Source organism: Ranitomeya variabilis, chromosome 2, assembly GCF_051348905.1.
Source record: "Ranitomeya variabilis isolate aRanVar5 chromosome 2, aRanVar5.hap1, whole genome shotgun sequence".
Lineage (NCBI taxonomy): Eukaryota > Metazoa > Chordata > Amphibia > Anura > Dendrobatidae > Ranitomeya > Ranitomeya variabilis.
The window spans coordinates 475827183-475848381 of NC_135233.1; positions in this window are offsets into that span (position 1 = coordinate 475827183).

Here is a 21199-nt window from a genome sequence, read left to right on the forward strand (position 1 = left end):
AGCGCAAGAGAAGAAGAAGGGCGTGGAGTGGGCGTGAACAAGCTGAAGAGCGCGAAAGACAATGGCCGCCCAGTCTAAATATTTCGGCCCCTGGAGGACGTGTCTGTCAGCAGCCGAGATCCACCTACTGATCCTCAATGGTGGGCAGAGACAGAGAAAACGAAACCGCCCACGAAGGAGAGAGCGGGAAAAGGACCAGGAAGAAGAAGTCAGCGACATGGAGGACGCCATGGCCAGTCGCCCGGAGCCGGAGCGTTTGGTCAGAGCCGAGGACTCCCCCAGCTACCCGGAGAGGCACCGCAGCCAGACCTCCACAGTTGACGCTGACCTCCTGCAGACCGGAGCGGACGAGCTGATCCACCAACTCCTGCGGACGCAGCTGAGCACTGAGGCTGGGTGGAAGAAGACCATCAACGGGAGCCTCACCAGACATCTGTCGGCAGCCTCGTCTGGTCCGGAGCAAGAAAGAAGTTCCAGCGCTCCGAAGCCAGAAAGCAAGGCCCTGCCGGAAAGCGAGATGCTGCAAACGGAGATGACAACGCCGCAGCGCAAGGCCCTGCAACTAGCGTTCCAGACCCCAGCGGAGACGGAGCAGACCGGCACCAGAGGGACCGCATCTGAAGCAGGTATGAAGGACGACCCTGCCCGGATGACTGACACCACTCCAGTGACTGCTAGTGCCACAACTGCTGACTCCATTCCAGTGACTGATCTTGCAGCAGCCGCTACCTCTGCTGCAGCAAATGCCCATACTCAAGCTGCGCAGACCTCCATCGCTGCGCATGATTTAACCGTACATGAAAGACGGATTAACGGCGTTTGTCCAGCACTGGGTGTAACCCTGGACCTCACTTTCCCCAGGCCAAGAAGGGTTAAGTGCCAGGTGCAGCCCTGGAAGCCGTCCAACTAAACCTCGGAAACCTGAATATGTAAATAGTTAACTGTTTGTTTCCCTGCTTTTTGCTGCCTTATACCCGTTCTGGGTTAACTCTTAAAGGGATCCCTTTGTTGACCCGGGATCCCTATTGTTTTTGTTTGTTTTCTACGTTTGCACAAGTTATCCAGAACTGCTGAATCATGAACAATGCATGATACAAACTCCTTGTATATAGTTTGCACCTTCTTAAAGGTGCTCTCTACTGGTTTTACATAAAGACGGATTCTTTGCGAAGATACGGTTCTTGGAACCTGCACTGGAGTCCTTGCTGCATACGGACTTGCAGCTTGAGAAGTTGCACTACCTCATAGAGACTTGGTCCCCTCTTAAAGGGGATGTTCATCGATAGCACTTAAGGAATGATGATGCTTTGAAAGAAGAAGTAATAATGTTGATATGTGAAAGTTAAATGTAACCAATTAGTTAATTGTAAGAAATGTTCAATAATGTTAATAGAAGGATGAGGACAGGAAGTGAACCCGTAGGGGTTAGTGGTGAGTCCTCTTAGGAGCCATATAGGGATGGCTCAGTAATCTCCAACTGGAGGAAAAACATGTTCTATACTGTGTATAGTAGTGGAAGGACAGAAGGCTCGGGCTGAAAGGAGCGGTCCTGTAATAGAAAGGAGAGGCAGTAGGTCTGGAGCCGTTAGGACAGGCGGTCCTGCAGACATAAAGTAGGGGAATGTAGCACAGTTGCTTAAGCCTTATAATGTGTTATAAGAAGGTCTTTAGTGGATTCAGAGTGTACATCCTTAAAGGCAATGTTGAATTAATGTTTAAAAATTTTTGCACTTAGTAGAATACCCGGTTGGGTAAGAAAAGTTATTTGAAAGTATTTAACCATGTTTGTAACGTTTAAGTGTCCTCACCTCCCATAAAGGGAAGCTCTGTTCAAATATGCTTATTGTTATTGCACTCACAAAAATTGTATGTCTTTTTGCTAACATGTATTGTTGTTTTCTTCCCAGTCCCGGAGTACTGGATTTAACCGGGGGGGAGTGCAGCGCCCCAGAGTCCTGGTCGTTGCAGTACTGTGGCTCCGCCGCTAAGGGGGGCTATGGTACGTCTGATGGCACTGAAGGAGTTCATCTGACCAGGTATCACATACACCAATACATTTCACAGTCGGGCCTCCAGGGGGAGCTAAGGGTGCTATTTATTAGGCCACTCCTCACCGTGTGGGTAAACTGGGGGTCAGGCAGGAAGTTAGTTCAGAAAGCTGACTGGGTTGGAACCAGGCAACACCTTGTGGCAGGGGGTGTTGTGGGGAAGATTCGGTAGGGTCCCTGTCAGGTTTGGGACCCTGACAGAGGCCTGGCAACAAGACAGAACATCACGGGACCGTGCCTGCTCAGCATAGCGGCGGTGCCCTAAGAAAGGATCAGAAGTGAGATATATTGTGTTGAGTGAGAAACGAGATCAAAGCAAGAAGGAGAATACCAGTAGGAGTCGTGCTGTAAGACCGAGGCAACATCTTACTGAGGCGCACAACCGGCGGCCGGAACGCCGAGGAAGTATTCATATATCTAGCTCCAAGCAATACTTCAAACCAACAGCAGGACAGTCAGTCACAGGCGGGCTGTCTCACCTAAATCACCTATGCAGACTTGGGGGGCAACCTGTGGAGAGGGGCGACTCTAGGGTCCCGGAAGAGCTCCGAGCCTACCCGTCATACGGGTGCGTCCCAACCATAACACCGGGAGGGACGGAGGATTAGCAGAACATCATCTATTCGAGTTGTTGTGAGGGAACACGAGAAACAGACACAACAGTTGTGGGGACTATCCCGTAAGCACAGCAGGGGAGGACCACAACACATAGCGCTAGCAGGAAGGCACAGATTTCCACCTGCAAGGAGAACTCTGGAGGTGCCATCGGACCGGCCGGACTTGCGCAGCCTGGTGAACCGTATTCCGGACTGAGGACCCAGAGACCTTCAGTAAAGAGGTAAAGAGACTGCAACCTGGTGTCCTCGTTATTTACTGCACCGCACCACCACCACTATCTACATCTATCACTGTACGCCCCTCAGCAGGGTCACGGACCGGGTCTAGCCACCGTGACAACCCCAGAGCAGAGACTCAGAGGCCCGGTACCGGGTACCCCTCGGCCCTGCGGCAGTGGGGGCGCTACACCTGCACCCGGGGCAAAAATTCAGCTTGGCACCCCATTTTATACACAATGGTGAGTAGTCGTCAATGGGCATCATTCATTTTTGTTTTTTTTTGTTTTTATCCTTGAAAGCATCCCCGTATTTAATTCTCCCTCCACCAGTTCTGCATTTATTGTTCTGCACAATGGTATTTTTTCTTTGCAGGGAGTATTTGTCCTTGGCGGCACTGAGCATGCGCCTGTTTGTCGCTCATATACTTACCCACTTCTGATTATAACAGTCCTGTCAACCCTGCTATTTCCCACTATAGCGGTGCTGCGCAAGCGCCCACTGGCGCTATGTTATTACGCTTACAGTATGTATGGCCGAGAGACTCCTTAAGCGTTTATCGCCCTTGCTCCTACTGCGCATGCGCCGACCGGCGCATGCGCAGACATTTTACCATCGGACATCTTTAAAGAGGAGCTGTAACTTCTTTTATGCTTCTGCGCAAGCGCCCACGTCCTGGCCACTTACAGTTCCTCCAATGTTGGTGGCGCCTCGTACTCAAACTTCCCTGGACGCCAGCTATTCTCCTGACTCGCTCTAATTACTAAAGGAATTTAAGAAGCTTGCATAGACACTGCTATTACTGCCCCTGAAGAAGCCAGGTTCACTGGCGACACACGTCGGGCGTCTTTTGCCCTAGTCAACCCCTTTTTCTCTGCTCATTCCATATTGCACTGCTGCTCCTCACAGGGATCCGGTTCAGGAAGTCCTCTGCGCAGGTTGTATTGTTTGCCCGAGCTCAGTGCTATTTTACAAGCATGTTTATTTGTCCACGTAGGCTTGTCATGTGTATTTTTGCACTGCAGGAAGTCCTTTATTTAGGCTTATGTCATGTAGGTGGCCTTATTGCCTTTACTTTTTAAAGTACATGCATTTGCCCACATTAGACTGGAGATTGTATTTTTGCACCCTGTAATTTATCAGCTTGGGGCTACTCTATTATGAACACTCATTATATTGTATTCTCGGGGTAAAACTGTGTTCCTGTGCATGTGTTGCAGCATTATTATATCGATCTTTTGTTTTTGGGGTTGACAAGGGCATGACCCCATTATGGGTCAATGTATATGTTGTGGTGTATATTTTTTAAATGTTTTTTAACTTTTTTGAAGTGTTGTTTGCTATCTTCCAATAAAATTTATTATTGCTTTTGATACTCTTTTGTGTGGTGATCCTCGCTTTATGCATGCCTTCTTTTTCTTGTGTTCTTTGTCGATTCTGTTCCTTTGTGGCATTCAATGGGGAGATCCTCAATAGTGGTGCCCGCCTTCATTTGCTGGGCATTAGTGTTGAGCATTCCGATACCGCAAGTATCGGTTATCAGCCGATACTTGCGGGTATTGGAATTCCGATATCGAGATCCGATGCTTTTGTGGTATCGGGTATCGGTATCGAAACAACATTATGGTGTAAAATAAAGAATTAAAATAAAAAATATTGCTATACTCACCTCTCCGACGCAGCCTGGACCTCACCGAGGGAGCCGGCAGCGTTCTTTGCTTAAAATGCGCGCGTTTCCTGCCTCCCGTGACGTCACGGCTTGTGATTGGTCGCGTGCCGCCCATGTGGCCGCGACGCGACCAATCACAGCAAGCCGTGACGTAATTTTCAGGTCCTGAATGCCTAATTCTGCATTCAGGACCTGAAATTACGTCACGGCTTGCTGTGATTGGTCGCGTCGCGGTCACATGGGCGGCACGCAACCAATCACAAGCCGTGACGTAATTTTAAAATGCGCGCGTTTCCTGCCTCCCGTGACGTCACGGCTTGTGATTGGTCGCGTCGCCCATGTGACCGCGACGCGACCAATCACAAGCCGTAACGTAATTTTAAAATCCTGAATGCCTAGAATTAGGCATTCAGGACCTGAAAATTACGTCACGGCTTGCTGTGATTGGTCGCGTCGCGGCCACATGGGCGGCACGCGACCAATCACAAGCCGTGACGTCACGGGAGGCAGGAAACGCGCGCATTTTAAGCAAAGAACGCTGCCGGTTCCCTCGGTGAGGTCCAGGCTGCGTCGGAGAGGTGAGTATAGCAATATTTTTTATTTTAATTCTTTATTTTACACATTAATATGGATCCCAGGGCCTGAAGGAGAGTTTCCTCTCCTTCAGACCCTGGGAACCATCAGGGATACCGTCCGATACTTGAGTCCCATTGACTTGTATTGGTATCGGGTATCGGTATCGGATTAGATCCGATACTTTGCCGGTATCGGCCGATACTTTCCGATACCGATACTTTCAAGTATCGGACGGTATCGCTCAACACTACTGGGCATCATTCATTTCTTATCTTATCTTAGCTGACAGCCCAATATTTTAAAACATTGGGGTGATTCACATCTGCAAGAATATTTTAGAACCGCTATCAATCAGCCCAACTCCCAATCAAGACAGCAGAGTTTGTATTAAAAGGAACCTGTAACCAGGTTGATGTTGCCCGAACCAAGGTCAGTATGGGTAAGATACTGGCTGCACAATTTGAGCCAGTCATGTTTTTATCTGAAACTCTGCAAAGTTTCAGTATAAACATGCTTTGAAGAGCCAACCAGTAACAAGTCAGAGGCAGGACCCCAACCAGCCAACCCCCAACGTTTTGTCTGAAGGGTTCCAGAGCGAGAAGATGTAGCAGCTCGCCCACAACTATCTTACCCGGAAGCCTTAGAAAGACACAAGAAGAGACCTGTCACCTACACCTGGAGAGGACATATAGTTGCAGTTTGACTTTAAAAAATATGTTTATTACACACAGGCAACTCCAAAATATTTACATGTTTCTCCTTAAACCACTTGAGTGTTGCTTTAGCAGTATGCTTTGGGTCATTGTCTAGTTGGAATGTGAACCTCCGTCTCAGTCTGAAATCACTGACAGACTGAATATCCAATATTTCGCACCATCCATCTTCCCCTCGACTAGGACCATTTCCCTGTACTGCTGCCGAAAAACATCCCTACAGCATTATGCTGCCACCACCATGTTTCACTGTGGGGATGGTGTTTTTGGGGTGGTGAGCTGTGTTGGTTTTGCACCATATACAGTGTTTAGCATGCCCCGGAGCCTGGAAGAAATCATTAGCATACAGAAATACAAGACAATTTCTCACCAACAAGACAGCAAATATGAGGCATACAGGTAGGACTAGTTTAACATTTCTATCACCTGTATGCCCATATTAATAGGTTGTATACATCCCAGGGGGTGACAGATTCCCTTTACTCACAGGTGTGAAAAAAATCAAATTGAGAAATTGATATTTTGTTAATGTGCGATTATGTCTTTTTTCTTCTCTCACCAGGATTTGTAAGATATGTAAGCACATACAGCGTATGAGACATACCCTATGTCCACCCATCATAGGTTACAATGATGCTAAAACAATCACAACTAGACATTCACAGTAATTCTTTTGTGATTGTCATGATCAATGATCAGCGGCACGACATGCAATATTCTGCTCTGCATGGTGGATTTCGATGGGAACAATGTATTTCTTTGCTTATAAAATCCAGATTCTCTCTAATGGAGTGAGTCATGACTTTAGCTTATCAATGTAACCATTATGTGGCTTCTATTGCATGTCGCCTATCAAAGTGCTAAAAAATAATCCCTTCATCCTGTTGGGTGAAGAAGATAAGTCTTGTCTACCACCATTTCTAGATCCCTTCTGGATTGTGATGCCTTTTTTATGGGGCTGAATTTAAACAATATCTCATTCAGTCTTTTTAGTATTTTGGGAAGAGACAATCTCTCTGATCACGTTTATGGGAAGCGACTACCTCCCGAAGTTTGATACAGGAAAGATATATATCTTGGTACCGTGTTAGCCAGTAGATAGAAAAATATTTAGATTTGAAAGTCCTCAGTGGTTGATGCCTTTTAATGGCTAACTGAAAAGATGGTAACAAATTGCAAGCTTTCGAGACTACTCAAGTCTCTTCGATGGTTAATGGTCAGAATTGTATTATTAGACGTGTGTACATATTTACTGTTGGGGGTTCTTCGCTTGTGTACAGCATAATTTTTCTCCTATTGTAGTCCATTCTCTCTGTGTACTGCTGTACTATTTTTTGCATTTGCAATTTTAATGTACAGTATATTCAATAAATATTTAGCTTTTATATTTCAATATTATGGTCTGTACATTTGCTTAATGGGTTTGCAATTGAGTTCAACTAAGGTAACAGAAATATTATTCTATGCCAGATTATAATTGATTTATACATAGCAAAAACCTGCTGACAGATTCCCTTTAACCTGGGAAACTTCTAAATTGGAGGTTGGGCTGCACTAACAGGCTGTAACACAACTGACTGCAGCAGGAGCCTCCCCCCTTTTTCTTTTCAGTCCTTCCTCCCATTTACCTGGTGACGACACAGTATTTTATCTTAATTGACCAGACGTCTATTTTCAGTAAGCCAGGAGTCATTGACTGTTATTTATATGTTGACTTTTGAATCTATGAGTTTGTGCTTCAGTTGGTCAAGAGTCTGAAATGTAGACTCTTCTTGTAGGTCAAATTGATATTTGTAAATGGATGAATGGCTAATGTTTGCCTCTTATATCAGCTCCTACAACGTATTGTCTGCTATCTTTGCAAGACAGTGAAACAGGGTCATTGAACAATGGATGTTTGCTTAATATGTTGAATGACCATTGTGTGGGTCCTGTGGCTCGCTGACTTGAAAACATTTAAGGATAAACTATAAATAATCAAACAATGCGAGTTGACCTCATCACATCTTTCTCTTGACCTCTGGATGCTGGCTAGAAGGACAGTTGTTAACTATTAAAAGAGGATATGCACCTCTGTAATTTCATACAGAGATGCAACCAAACATTCATACATCCAAGACATCCAGAGATCCAAAGAACCAGAGACTCTTTACAAGACAGCAGCCAAGACATCATGGCTCTACCACGAGGGACACAGATTACACATTCTACAGGATGTCAGCTTAGGGGACCACGGCCCCAGTTGAAAGAATACAGATCTGCTCCATTGACCATCACTGAACCATCCTCAATGGACTGTCAGCTTCCTAAGCTTGTCGTTACCTCCTCTCTGTACATGCCACAGGTGGAAGTAGTCAGCCCTGGAAGCTCTGAAATCACAACTGCTCTTATCCTAGTGAGTCAGCGGAAGGGTGAGACTCTGTAAGTTTACACCATCTTGGATATTTTACTGGGACTGTTCTATGTGTTATTCGCCTGTTTTGTGGTTCAATAAAGTATTGCCAAACTGTTTTACCCTCACCATGTGTTGTTTGAGTAGAATTACACTCACTGTAAAAGGCAAGCTGGTGTTCAGTGGGATGATTCCTGGTCCATGTGGTTTCGGCTTGCGGACTAGAGCACCTGCTAACCCCCGTGTCTCCAATCCTTGGACAAAAAGATGCTAGACAAGCCTAGACCTCCCTTAGCCATTCTGCAACTGAAAAAGAAGTAGATCTACAACAGATTAGCCCCTGTGTTCTCTTCAAAATTTCTAAAAAGACATTTTGTTTAAGAAAAGCGGAGCTATTCCTAGAGACTGAAAAAAGAGTATGGCTAAGATAATCTTCTGGGGGGAGGTTAAGTGTTTCTTTAAAAATCGTAGCATAGATTTTATTCATGAATATGCAGTCTGAATTTCGTAATTCTGAGAAAAGTAAAAGAAAAGCACAGTTTACTTTAGGCCGCAATGGTTGATCTCTGTTGGCAGGCATTTATGCAATGAATCACATTATCTCACTTCTTGTCAAACTACAAAAGACAGCTGGGTCAAGTAATGCCAATTCTGAATATGCAAGAGATATGACCTAGCCTTCCTATTGTGTTCTATTGTGTTTTCATAATTGGACTTTACTTCTTTTAAGATACAAATGCCCATAATTATGACATGACACTTATGAAGTCTTTTTTTTATAACAGATATAAGTGACGTCTTCAAAATCAATTGTATACACTTCTCAAAATATGTTTAAAGTTTTATTAGGTTACCTAGAAAGTTTTTTAAAAATATAAAAGTGGAACCGGTAGTAGGAGCATATATACATAGAAATCGTATAATTACAGTATTTAACATAATAATAGAATAAGTTAATATAAACTTCATGGACAAAAGTATTGGGACACCCAGGGCCGCCTCCAGGTTTTCATGGGCCCTGGGCGAAAGAGTCCTGGTGGGCCCCTTTAACACGCAGAGAAATATAGGTATAGAACAATGCCAAAGATTTCACTTACTTCTCACATTACATGAGTGATATCTATTGTGCATTCTTCATTAGCTCAGAAACCGGACAGTATAGTCCTCCATACAGAATAATGAGCACCATATATTGCCCCATACAGTATAATGGCCTCATATAGTGCTCCATACAGTAAAATTGGCACCACGTAGTCTTCTATACAGAGTAATGAGCCCCATATATTGCTGCAAATAGAATAATGAGCCCAATATTATGCTCCATACATAATAATGGGCACCACAGAGTGCTCCATACAGAATGAGCCGCATATATTGCTCCATACGGAATTGACCCCATATAATGCTCCATACAATATAGTGAGCCACATATAATTCTCCATACAGTATATGATCAGCCCCATACAGTATACTGAGTCCCATATATTGCTCCATACAGAATGGGCCCCATATAATACTCTTTACAGAATGGGTCCCATATAATGCTCCAAAAATAATTGGCCCCATATGATGCTCCATGTATTATGGACTCCATATAATGCTCCATATATAATTAGTCCCATAAGATGCTTCATATATTATTGGCCCCAGATACTGCTCCATATTGAATTGGCCCCATAAGATGCTCCATATTAAATTGGCCCCATATAATGCTCCCTATAGAATTGGCTTCATAAGATGCTCCCTATATTATTGGCCCCATATGATACTCCATATAGAATTAGCCCTATATAATGCTCCATATATGGGCCCCTTCTGATGGTCCCCATATATTGCTCCAAATATTTAAAAACAAATGAAATACTCACCTCTCGTTGCTTGACGCTGCTCTGCTCTGGACTCCTCACCGTCGGCGTCTTCCTGCTCTCTGTGCTGTGACTGCTCAGGCAGAGGGCGCGCACTGGTGACGTCATCGCGCCCTCTGACCTGAACGTCACAGTCAGAGGATGGAAGACGCTGCAGCGCTGGAACCGGGAGAGGTAAGTATCACAAGTTCCGGGGCCTGGAGCAGGCGGGGGTCCACTCGCGGGGGACGGCACTATAGTGCACCAGTGTCCCCGATAGGGAGTGGGCCCCCTGCCTGCTCAGGGCCCCGGCACTTGCCCTGGTGCGCCGGGTGCTGACACCGGCCCTGTTCTTAATACTCGGGGATCCCACTCTGTAACTTTAAGTGGTCTTCACTTCATGTCTGAGTTGCTGAGGTTCCTTCCACTTTTCAATAATATCACTCACAGGTGATGGTGGAAGAATTAGGAGTGAAGTACTGTCATAAACTGACTTTTTACACTGATGATGACCTATTGCAGGAGTGCTCCAGTGTAAGGGACCTCTCGTGGCGAGGTTTGCTTCCCAGTCACTGTTCACCCAGTTACGGTACCCCTGATTGTGTGTGCGATCTGGGAGTTTGCTGCTTACTCATGCCCCATGTGGGTTTGATTGCATGAGGACCTTGTAAATATGCAACAAATCGGAGACTAGAGTCTGATGTAAAAAGATAAAACCATCTTTACCTGAATTCCTTAATTAAGTAGAACTATAACAAACGATAGCTGGCACGGTACATTTGGAACTTTTCTTCTGTATTATACAGAGGTTCTTTTCTTATATGTAACACATAGCATTTCGATGTTAATAGTATTATTCGAGAGTACTTCTCAAGATTTCCAGCTCTGGCCTCTATAAGGGGTATGTCCGGGTCAATTCATGCCTTTCATGGCTTCCAGATGAAACAGGTACACTTTAGCTAGAATGTGGGTGACACTGTAGAATGTTTATATAATTTGATAATGGTTTTATATGTGATGACTCATGTTCAGTACGCATAGGTGTATTATCATAAGACTAGGGAAAGTATTAGGATGAGGAAGTAGGATATAAGCATAGGAATAGGACTTGGAAATAGTTAATATAGGTAGTAAGCAGTTAAGGTAATGCAGATAGTAAATATAATTAGGAATGGGTATAATAGTGCAGTGAAGGGCACACTACTAGTTCAGAAAGTTAAATAGGTTTAGCATAGAAACGGTTAAGACTTTATGGATTTTCCCAGTTGGGAGGCGTAGGAGTAGATATAATAGGGATACCTCCGGATTTTTAGGAGTCTGAGAGAGTTAGAGTTGGAGATAAGATCAGTGACAGAATAAAAGCAGATTAGGCCAGTGGGCCTGATATTACAGAAATGGACTGGACTTTTGGGGGAGCAGCATGTGGACGGCCACCACTACTTTCAGCGGTCCCTCCCAGGATATCTGGGGCCAATGGCCCAAACTAGTTATGGAAGCAAGTGCCTTTTTCTTCTCCGAGAAAGGGGAGATAGATGGGAAACCAGGACAGTGAGGTGGGCCAGAAAGCATGAGAGCTGGGGAGCCAGAAAGAACATCTCAGGGGCCAGAAGTGCTAGGAAACGAAGAGAGAGCTCAGACTGGAAAAACTGACAAAGTGGACACGTGCTGTACTGTGACTGCCATGTAACCTCTGAACTTGTTGGGTAAAGTTAATCTGTTCATAATGAACACAGAGTCTATCATTAAATTTGTGGTGGTATATGGATCCAAGACCGTGAAACCCGTGGAAACTTCCAAAAGTGAGTGTTATGCATTGCACACAAACCACACGATAGACAGGACACTTTCAACGTTTTTTCGCGGCAAAAAAATGCATTGCTGTCTATGTAAACGCATGCGTTTTTAAGCACATGCGTTTGTTTGCGTTAAAAACGCATGCGTTTTTATAGAAAAACACAAGGAAACACAAAAAAACAAGAAAACCCTAACCCTAACCCTACCCCTAACCTCACCCCTAACCGTTTAATGAACATTTTCTGACAGTCATAGTGCCACGTATTTCAGTGCCACGTATTTAAGTGCCACGTACTATAAATACTATAACTACGTGGTTATACGTGGCACTGAAATATCGTGGCACGTAAATACGTGGCACTTAAATGCGTGCCACTGAAATACGTGGCACTGAAATTTCGTGGCATTTACGTGAAATACGTGGCACTTAAATACGTGGCACTCATATACGTGGCACTTAAATACGTGGCACTTAAATACGTGGCACTTAAATACGTGGCACTTAAATGCGTGCCACTGAAATACGTAGCACTGAAATTTTGTGGCATTTACGTGAAATACGTGGCACTTAAATACGTGACACTCATATACGTGGCACTTATATACGTGGCACTTAAATACGTGGCACTTATATACGTGGCACGTAAATACGTGGCACGTAAATACGTGGCACTTAAATACGTGGCCACTGAAATATCATATTTCAGTGCCACGTATTTCAGGTTAGGGTTAGGGGTGGGGTTAGGGTTAGGGGTAGGGTTTGGATCCCTTTATCACCTTGATGGTGGGGGGTGGCTTAGGGGTAGGGTTAGCGGTAGGGTTAGGGGTAGGGTTAGGGGTAGGGTTAGGGGTAGGGTTAGGGTTTGGATCCCTTTATCACCTTGATGGTGGAGGGTGGCTTAGGGGTAGGGGTAGGGTTAGGGGTAGGGTTAGGGTTTGGATCCCTTTATCACCTTGATGGTGGGGGGTGGCTTAGGGGTAGGGTTAGGGGTAGGGTTAGGGGTAGGGGTAGGGTTAGGGGTAGGGTTAGGGTTTGGATCCCTTTATCACCTTGATGGTGGAGGGTGGCTTAGGGGTAGGGGTAGGGTTAGGGGTAGGGTTAGGGTTTGGATCCCTTTATCACCTTGATGGTGGGGGGTGGCTTAGGGTTAGGGTTAGGGGTAGGGTTTGGATCCCTTTATCACCTTGATGGTGGGGGGTGGCTTAGGGGTAGGGGTAGGGTTAGGGGTAGGGTTTGGATCCCTTTATCACCTTGATGGTGGGGGGTGGCTTAGGGGTAGGGTTAGGGGTAGGGTTAGGGTTTGGATCCCTTTATCACCTTGATGGTGGGGGGTGGCTTAGGGTTAGGGGTAGGGTTAGGGGTAGGGTTTGGATCCCTTTATCACCTTGATGGTGGGGGGTGGCTTATCAGTGACCTGGTGACCAGGACATTCTAATAAAAAGCTACCCCTAACCCTAGGGATCCTAACCCTAACCCTAACCCTAGCTAATTCTATTAATAGTGTGTTTTCTAGTTGATTTTGATGTTTGGCAGCTGTCACACACTTCTCAGCATGCGTTTCAAAAACGCAAACGCGGGAAAAAACGCATGTAAACGCGGGAAAACGCCGCGTTTTGCCGTAAATTTTTTTTTTGGCGCAAAAACGCATGCGTTAAAAAACGCGGCGTTTTCCCGCGTTTACATGCGTTTTTTCACCACATGCGTTTTTTTAAAAAACGCTGCAGATCAAAACGCAAGTGTGAAACCAGCCTAAAACAGCAGGTCAATTAAATAATATATGAGAAGTCTTCAGAGAGGGTGGTTGGACAACTTCTCCACCTTTATACTAGTATCAGTGAACTCTTTGGAGGAGCCACTCTGTCACACATGCTAATACAGGCAGATGGCATGATGACAGGTTGAATTTTATACATCTATTGAAATGAGCAAGAAAAACCTGGTTTAAATTATTTAGATGGTTACCCTAATACTTTTGCATACAGTGGGGGAAATAAGTATTTGATACACTGACGATTTTGCAAGTTTCCCCCCCTACAAAGAATAGAGAGGTCTGTAGTTTTTATCATACTGTAGGTACACTTCAACTGTGAGAGACAGAATCTAAAAATAAAAACCAGAAAATCACATTGTATGATTTTTACATAATTATTTTGTACTTTATTTAATGAAGTAAGTATTTTATACAATAGAAAAACAAAACTTAACCCCTTCATGACCGTGGGATTTTTCGTTTTTCCGTTTTCGTTTTTCACTCCCCTCCTTCCCAGAGCCATAACTTTTTTATTTTTCCGTCAATTTGGCCATATGAGGGCTTATTTTTTGCGGGACGAGTTGTACTTTTGAATGACATCATTGGTTTTACCATGGCGTGTACTAGAAAACGGGAAAAAAATTCCAAGTGCGGTGAAATTGCAAAAAAAGTGCAATCCCACACTTGTTTTTTGTTTGTTTTTTTTGCTAGGTTCACTAAATGATAAAACTGACCTGCCATTATGATTCTCCAGGTCAGTTCGAGTTCATAGACACCAAACATGTCTAGGTTATTTTTCACCTAAGTGGTGAAAAAAAATTCCAAACTTTGCAAAAAAATAAATAAATAAAATTGCGCCATTTTCCGATACCCGTAGCGTCTCCATTTTTCGTGATCTGGGGTCGGGTGAGGGCTTATTTTTTGCGTGCCGAGCTGGCGTTTTTAATAATAGCATTTCTGTGCAGATACGTTCTTTTGATCGCCCGTTATTGCATTTTAATGCAATGTTGCGGCGACCAAAAAAACGTAATTCTGGCATTTCGATTTTTTTTCTCGTTACGCCGTTTTGCGATCAGGTTAATGCTTTTTTTTATTGATAGATCGGGCGATTCTGAACGCGGCGATACCAAATATGTGTAGATTTGCTATTTTTTTTATTGATTTATTTTGATTGGGGCGAAAGGGGGGTGATTTAAACTTTTATATATATATTTTTTTTTTCACATGTTTTTTTACTTTTTTTTTAAACTTTTGCCATGCTTCTATAGCCTCCATGGGAGGCTAGAAGCAGGCACAGCCCGATCGGCTCTGCTACATAACAGCGATCATCAGATCGCTGCTATATAGCAGAATTGCAGGTGTGCTGTGAGCGCCGACCACAGGGGGGCGCTCACAGCCACCGGCGATCAGTAACCATAGAGGTCTCAAGGACCTCTATGGCTACAATATACAAGCATCGCCGACCCCCGATCATGTGACGGGGGTCGGCGATGCGCTCATTTCCGGCCACCCGGCCGGATGCGGTAGTTAAATGCCGCTGTCTGCGTTTGACAGCGGCATTTAACTAGTTAATAGCGGCGGGTGATCGCGATTTCACCCGCCGCTATTGCGCGCACATGTCAGCTGTAAAAAACAGCTGACATGTCGCGACTTTGATGTGCGCTCACCGCCGGAGCGCACATCAAAGCAGGGGACACGACATCGGACGGTATAGTACGTCCGATGTCGGGAAGGGGTTAATATTCGGTACAGAAACATCAGAAACCTTTGTTTGCAATTACAGAAGTCAGACGCTTCCTGTAGTTCTTGACTAGTGATGAGTGAATATACTCGTTACTCGAGATTTCCTGAGCACGCTCGGGTGACCTCCGAGTATTTGTTAGTGCTCGGAGATTTAGTTTTCCTCACCGCAGCTGCATGATTTACATCTCTTAGGCTACGTTCACATTTGCGTTGTGCGCCGCAGCGTCGGCGACGCAACGCACAACGCAAACAAAAACGCAGCAAAACGCACGCTAAAACGCTGCGTTTTGCGACGCATGCGTCCTTTTTGGCCGAAATTGGACGCAAAAAAAATGCAACTTGCTGCGTCCTGTGCGCCCTGACGCGTGCGCCGCAAAAAACGCATGTGTCAAAAAACGCATCACAACGCATGTCCATACGCCCCCATGTTAAATATAGGGGCGCATGACGCATGCGGCGACGCAGCGGCGCCCGACGCTGCGTCGCACAACGCTAATGTGAACTTAGCCTTAGAAAGCTTGATTACATGTGGGGATTCCCTAGCAAAAAGGCAACATGTGGGGATGTACTTATGCTGGCTAATAGCTATAAATCATTCAGCTGTGGAAAACTAAATCTCCGAGCACTAACAAATACTCGGAGGTCACCCGAGCATGCTCGGGAAACGAGTATATTCGCTCATCACTATTCTTGACCAGGTTTGCATACACTGCAACAGGGATTTTGGCCCTCTCCTCCATGCAGATCTTCCCCAGATCTTTCAGGTTTCGGGGCTGTCGCTGGCAGCATTCAGTTTCATCTCCCTCCAAAGATTTTCTATTGGGTTCAGCTCTGGAGACTGGCTAGGCCACACCAGGACCTTGAAATGCTTCTTAAGGAGCCACTCCTTAGTTGCCCTGGCTGTGTGTTTCAGGTGTTAGAATCTGTTTAGTTTGTGACAATCCGCCATTTTCTTATGGTGTTCTGGCTGCTGTTTTTTCCCCTCTGGTGCTGGGTTTGACTTGGGTCAGGTGATTGTCTCACTCTTTATTAACCAGCACCTGCCTCCCAGTCCTTTCTGGACAACAGTGTTAATCAGCTTTGGTTCTGGCTTGGTGCTTTGCTTTGTCTTCTGTGTGTGTAATTTGTGTAGTACTGGGACCACTGGTTCTGCTAGTCTTAGTTTCCATTTTCAGTTGGTTCCTCTAGCCTTCTCTGTGTTTTCTATTAGGAGGTGACCTGTTTTTGTACCCAGTCCTTAGATCTTTTAGGGACCCCCTTCCCTCTATCTATAGTTCTTCGCTTGAGATTATCCTAGGATCGTTGCTGGGTCTATTTGAAAGGAATGGGTCACCCGCTCCATCGTAGGGTATCTGTCACGGGGGTACTGGGTAGACTACAGCTGATTACCCGGGCCCCTGCAATATCCCTCAAACTAGGGAAACCCTGTCTGTCCCTCTCCCAGAGTTTACACTGAAGGTGTGCATGTCTGGGCCGCTAGGCCTGACCCTGACTCCTGTTTCAGTACTAAGCTGAAACCACCACCCGCCACCCAGTGATAAGACCTCTCACCAACCCCTACAGAAAGCACAGACAGGGAAAACTAAAAAACGCACCACGCCGCAGACACACAGGAAAACACTATAATGTGCCCAGGGCAAAACAATACAAATATAGGAAGGAGAAATATAATGAAGGATAATACACCACCAGATACGATATTTCCTCTCCTAGACCACCACTCCAGACCAAGATCACCAGGCACAAGACACAAACTATAATCGGCGACGCCCAAAGCCCAGCAAAACTATTTAAAGGCAATGGGCGTGACTAAGCCTCCAACCTGAGTACCAGCCAGATTAACCCCGGACAATCTGGATCAATCTAGCCGGCACCACTGAGCATATAGTGGACGAATGAGGAATTACCACTGTCTGTCGGACGCCCTAGTGTGAACAGCGTCCGACATGACAGTATCAGCCTAGTCATAGTGCAGGGTCAGTTTTCCCCCTTCTACCCTAGTTCTGTGTTGCAGTTCCATAACATCAGGTCATTGTCTTGCTGGAAGACCCAGTTATGACCCATTGTCAATGCTCTTACTGAGGGAAGAAAGTTGTTGGCCAAAATCTTGCGATACATGAACTCATCCATCCTCTCCTCAATACGGTGTAGTTGTCCTGTCCTCTTTGCAGAAAAGCACCCCCAAAGTATGATGTTTCCTCCACCATGTTTCAAGGTTGGGAAGGTGTTCTTGGGGTTGTACTTATCCTGGTTCTTCCTCCAAACACGGTGATTGGGGTTGATACCAAAAAGTTCTATTTTGGTCTCATCTGACCAGATGACCATCTTCCATGCCTCCTCTGGATCATCCAGATCGTGACTGGCAAACTTCAAACGAGCCTCGACTGAGCAGGGGGACTTGCGTGACCAGCAGGATTTAAATCCATGAATGCTTAGTATGTTACTAACAGTAATGTTTCAGACTCTGGGCCCAGCTCTCTTGAGATTATTGACCAGGTCCTCCAATGTAGTTCTGGGCTGATTCCTGACCTTTCTTAGAATCATCCTTACCCCATGAGGCAAGATTCTACATGTAGCCTCATACCGAGGAAGATTGACAGTCATCTTGTGTTTCTTCCATTTTCTAATAATTGTGCCAACAGTGTCTTCCCACTAAACTGCTTACCTATTGTCCAGTATCCCATCCCAGCATTGTGTAGGTCTACAATTTTGTCCCCGGTATCCTTAGACAGCACTTTGGTCTTGGCCATGGTGGGAAGGTAGGAGTGTGATTGATTGAGTGAATCTGACATCAGAAAATTGCCTATCAAGCTGATCCCAGGCATGTGCAGGCAATAACATGATAATTACAATGATTTTGCAGATAAACTATCATTTTGCTATAATTATCAAGTAAAAACTTGCCCAGGTCATCGCGGCGGTACGGCATACTGGTAGTATACTAGACGAGTCTCTGAGTCAAGGTTTTAAAAAATATCCTCACTCCTTGATTGATCGTTTTAGCCATGTAACGTCAGCACTGATGTCTTTGAAGTTCAGCAAAGACACTTGCATGAATCAGGCGCAGAATGTGCAGTGACCTTGGTGAGGCTGACGTTATATGTCTAGAGCGATCCAGCAAAGCGAAGCGACGTCTCATCAAACCATTTATCAGTGATTAGGCCTGTATATCGTACCGCCCCGATAATTCGAGGTAAAAGCTACCCACAGAGGCAAGCTTTTACTTGATGATTATAGCAAAATTATAGTCTATCAACAAATATCACTGTAATTATCATGTAACTGCCCGCAGGAGCCTGGGTTTAGCTTAATATGCAATTTTCTGATGTCAGGTTCCCTTTAAGCTCCAATTCTCTGCTGATTCATTACAGATATGTATAGGGAGCTTTGTTTTTGGGACCAGATCAGTTGCATAAAGTTTGATGCCTGCAGTTATCAATGGGGGGAGTAAACTGTAAGAGGGTGAACTGTAGTCACACTGAGAGAGCACTAGGACCCTGTGGTTTCTGCCTGCTGCAGCAAGGGACAAATTCTGATACTGCCAGAATCCCGGAGACAATCTGGGCTGGTGGGTGGGGTCTGGTGTCTTCTGTGTAAAAATGAAACAAGGAAGTGAGAGAAAAAGTGCGGGAAGAGAAGACAGAAGCTGCGGTGATATTGCAAGGAGTCAGTGTGTGGACTTTACTGCGAGTGTGTAGAGAAAAGAAGCTGTGGAGAGACTTAGGCTACTTTCACACTAGCGTTAACTGCAATACGTCGCAAATGCGTCGTTTTTGCGAAACGCCGCATCCAGCAAAAGTTTTTGCTGGATACGTTGTTTCGTCATAGAGTAACATTAGCGACGCATTTGCGACGCATTTGCGACGCATTTCCAAACGGTGAATCCGTTTTGCGACGCTTGGGCGTATGGTAGCGGACCGTCGGGAGAAAAAAACGCTACATGTAACGTTTTTTGCTCCCGACGGTCCGCTTTTTCCGACCGCGCATGCGCAGTCGGAACTCCGCCCCCACCTCCCCGCACTTCCCCGCACATCACAATGGGGCAGCGGATGCGTGGGAAATATGCATCCGCTGCCCCCGTTGTGCGGCGGAGACCACACTAGCGTCGGGAACGTCGGCCCGACGCGCAGCGACGGGTTGTTCCCGACGCTAGTGTGAAAGTAGCCTTAGTCTTGCTAACGTTCCCCTGGAGAAGAGCCAATCTTTTGTTAACCTTTGAGAGACTTCGTTGCCAGCGTATTCTAAAGAAGAGCTAATCCATTATCTAAAAAGACTGAGACTTGACTAAAGACCCACTACGTGCTTGAGAGTCTGTGATTCCCTGTGCATTGATTGGAGAAACAAGTCTGACCGATTGCTGATACAGAGACTGACGGGTTGTCGTGGAAGCATTCCTAGGAGCTACAGAAGAAGAGACAATATCGTGAGGCCACTAACTAAGTCCCCGGCGTTTGGGCTCGGCATCCGCCGATCAGACAAGAGGAGCTTGCTGTAACTTATTGGCGCTGAAGATATAGACTGGGCTGCAGCCTGTGCAGATTCCTGCCTGAGAGGAGATCTATCTCAGGATACGGTACCATAGCTATAGATACCCGGGTATCCCTGCACAGAGTGTTTAATTGTTACTTTAGAGGTGTATCTAATATTAGAGTTGTGTAAGTTATACTCAGTGTGCCGTTCCAGGGACTCCCTTTATAACATTACAATCAATTTACACTTGTTCCTGTTTTAGTTTCCTTGTTAGGTAAATTTCTTACTAGTCTTTTGTAGCATACAGTTCTCAGGAGACCTTGGAGTGGCACAGTGATTTCAGCTGATGCTGAGCTGGTGTATCTTTGGGGTGCATCTACTTTAATATTCTCCATATTACCTTTATTATTTTGCCTTTGAGTAAATACCGTTTGGAGATTTCTGCCTTAGTCTTGGTTTGTGACTCACTGGATCTTATTCGGACCTCTGGTCATTACATTTTTGGCGTAGTCGGCAGGATCCAGTGTTTGTCATGGACGAGGGCGAGGGTAGAAATGACCCCGCTGTATCCGCATCCTCCTCGGGGGTTGGGGTTCCCCTGGCAGCCGCGGCGATTTCGGGAGGGTATGTGCCTGTAGGAGCTTTACTTCAGCACATGCCGAAATACGACGGGCGCAATATGGCGTTGCAAGATTGGGCTGAGAGAATCCGGAGTATTCTGCGCATGTGTAATTTGACCCCCGCGTTACGCGCTGAGCTGGCATTAAATGCACTGGAGGGCGATATTAGACGTATGGTGATGGTGCGCCCAGAATCAGAGAGGGATACGTTAGAAAAGATTTTGGAACTGTTAGAGGGGAGTTTGGGGGGCCGAGCGCGTGTGGCCCAGCTTCGGTCCCTATTCTTTAATCGCCCCCAGAGAGAGTGTGAGTCCCTAATGCAGTACTCTAATATCTTGCAAGAGACGCTGAATGAGATGCAGCGACTAGACCAGGGGGCCATGGGAGCGTTCCGGGAGGTAGACCGCTTGCTCCGGGATCAATTCATCACCGGTTTAGCTAATAGACTTCTCCGGGACAAACTGTTGGAAATGGCCCGGGCTGCACCAGAATTATCCTTCTGGCAGATTTACCGAGCTGCAGTGGAAAGGGAAGAGAAATCTGCCCATGTGCCCGAGGGGTCAGTGAACAGTGCCCAGCTGGAAGAAGGTGGGTCATCAGGGTCAGGGGGAGAGGGTCTGGTGAGCGTGGTACAAGCTTTGCGTGCTGAGGTGAAGGAGTTGAGGCTGAAATTGTCTCAACTGACAGTTGATCCCGCCTCTACCCCCTCACGGGGGCCTCCTGCCCCACCCCCTGGAACGGTGACC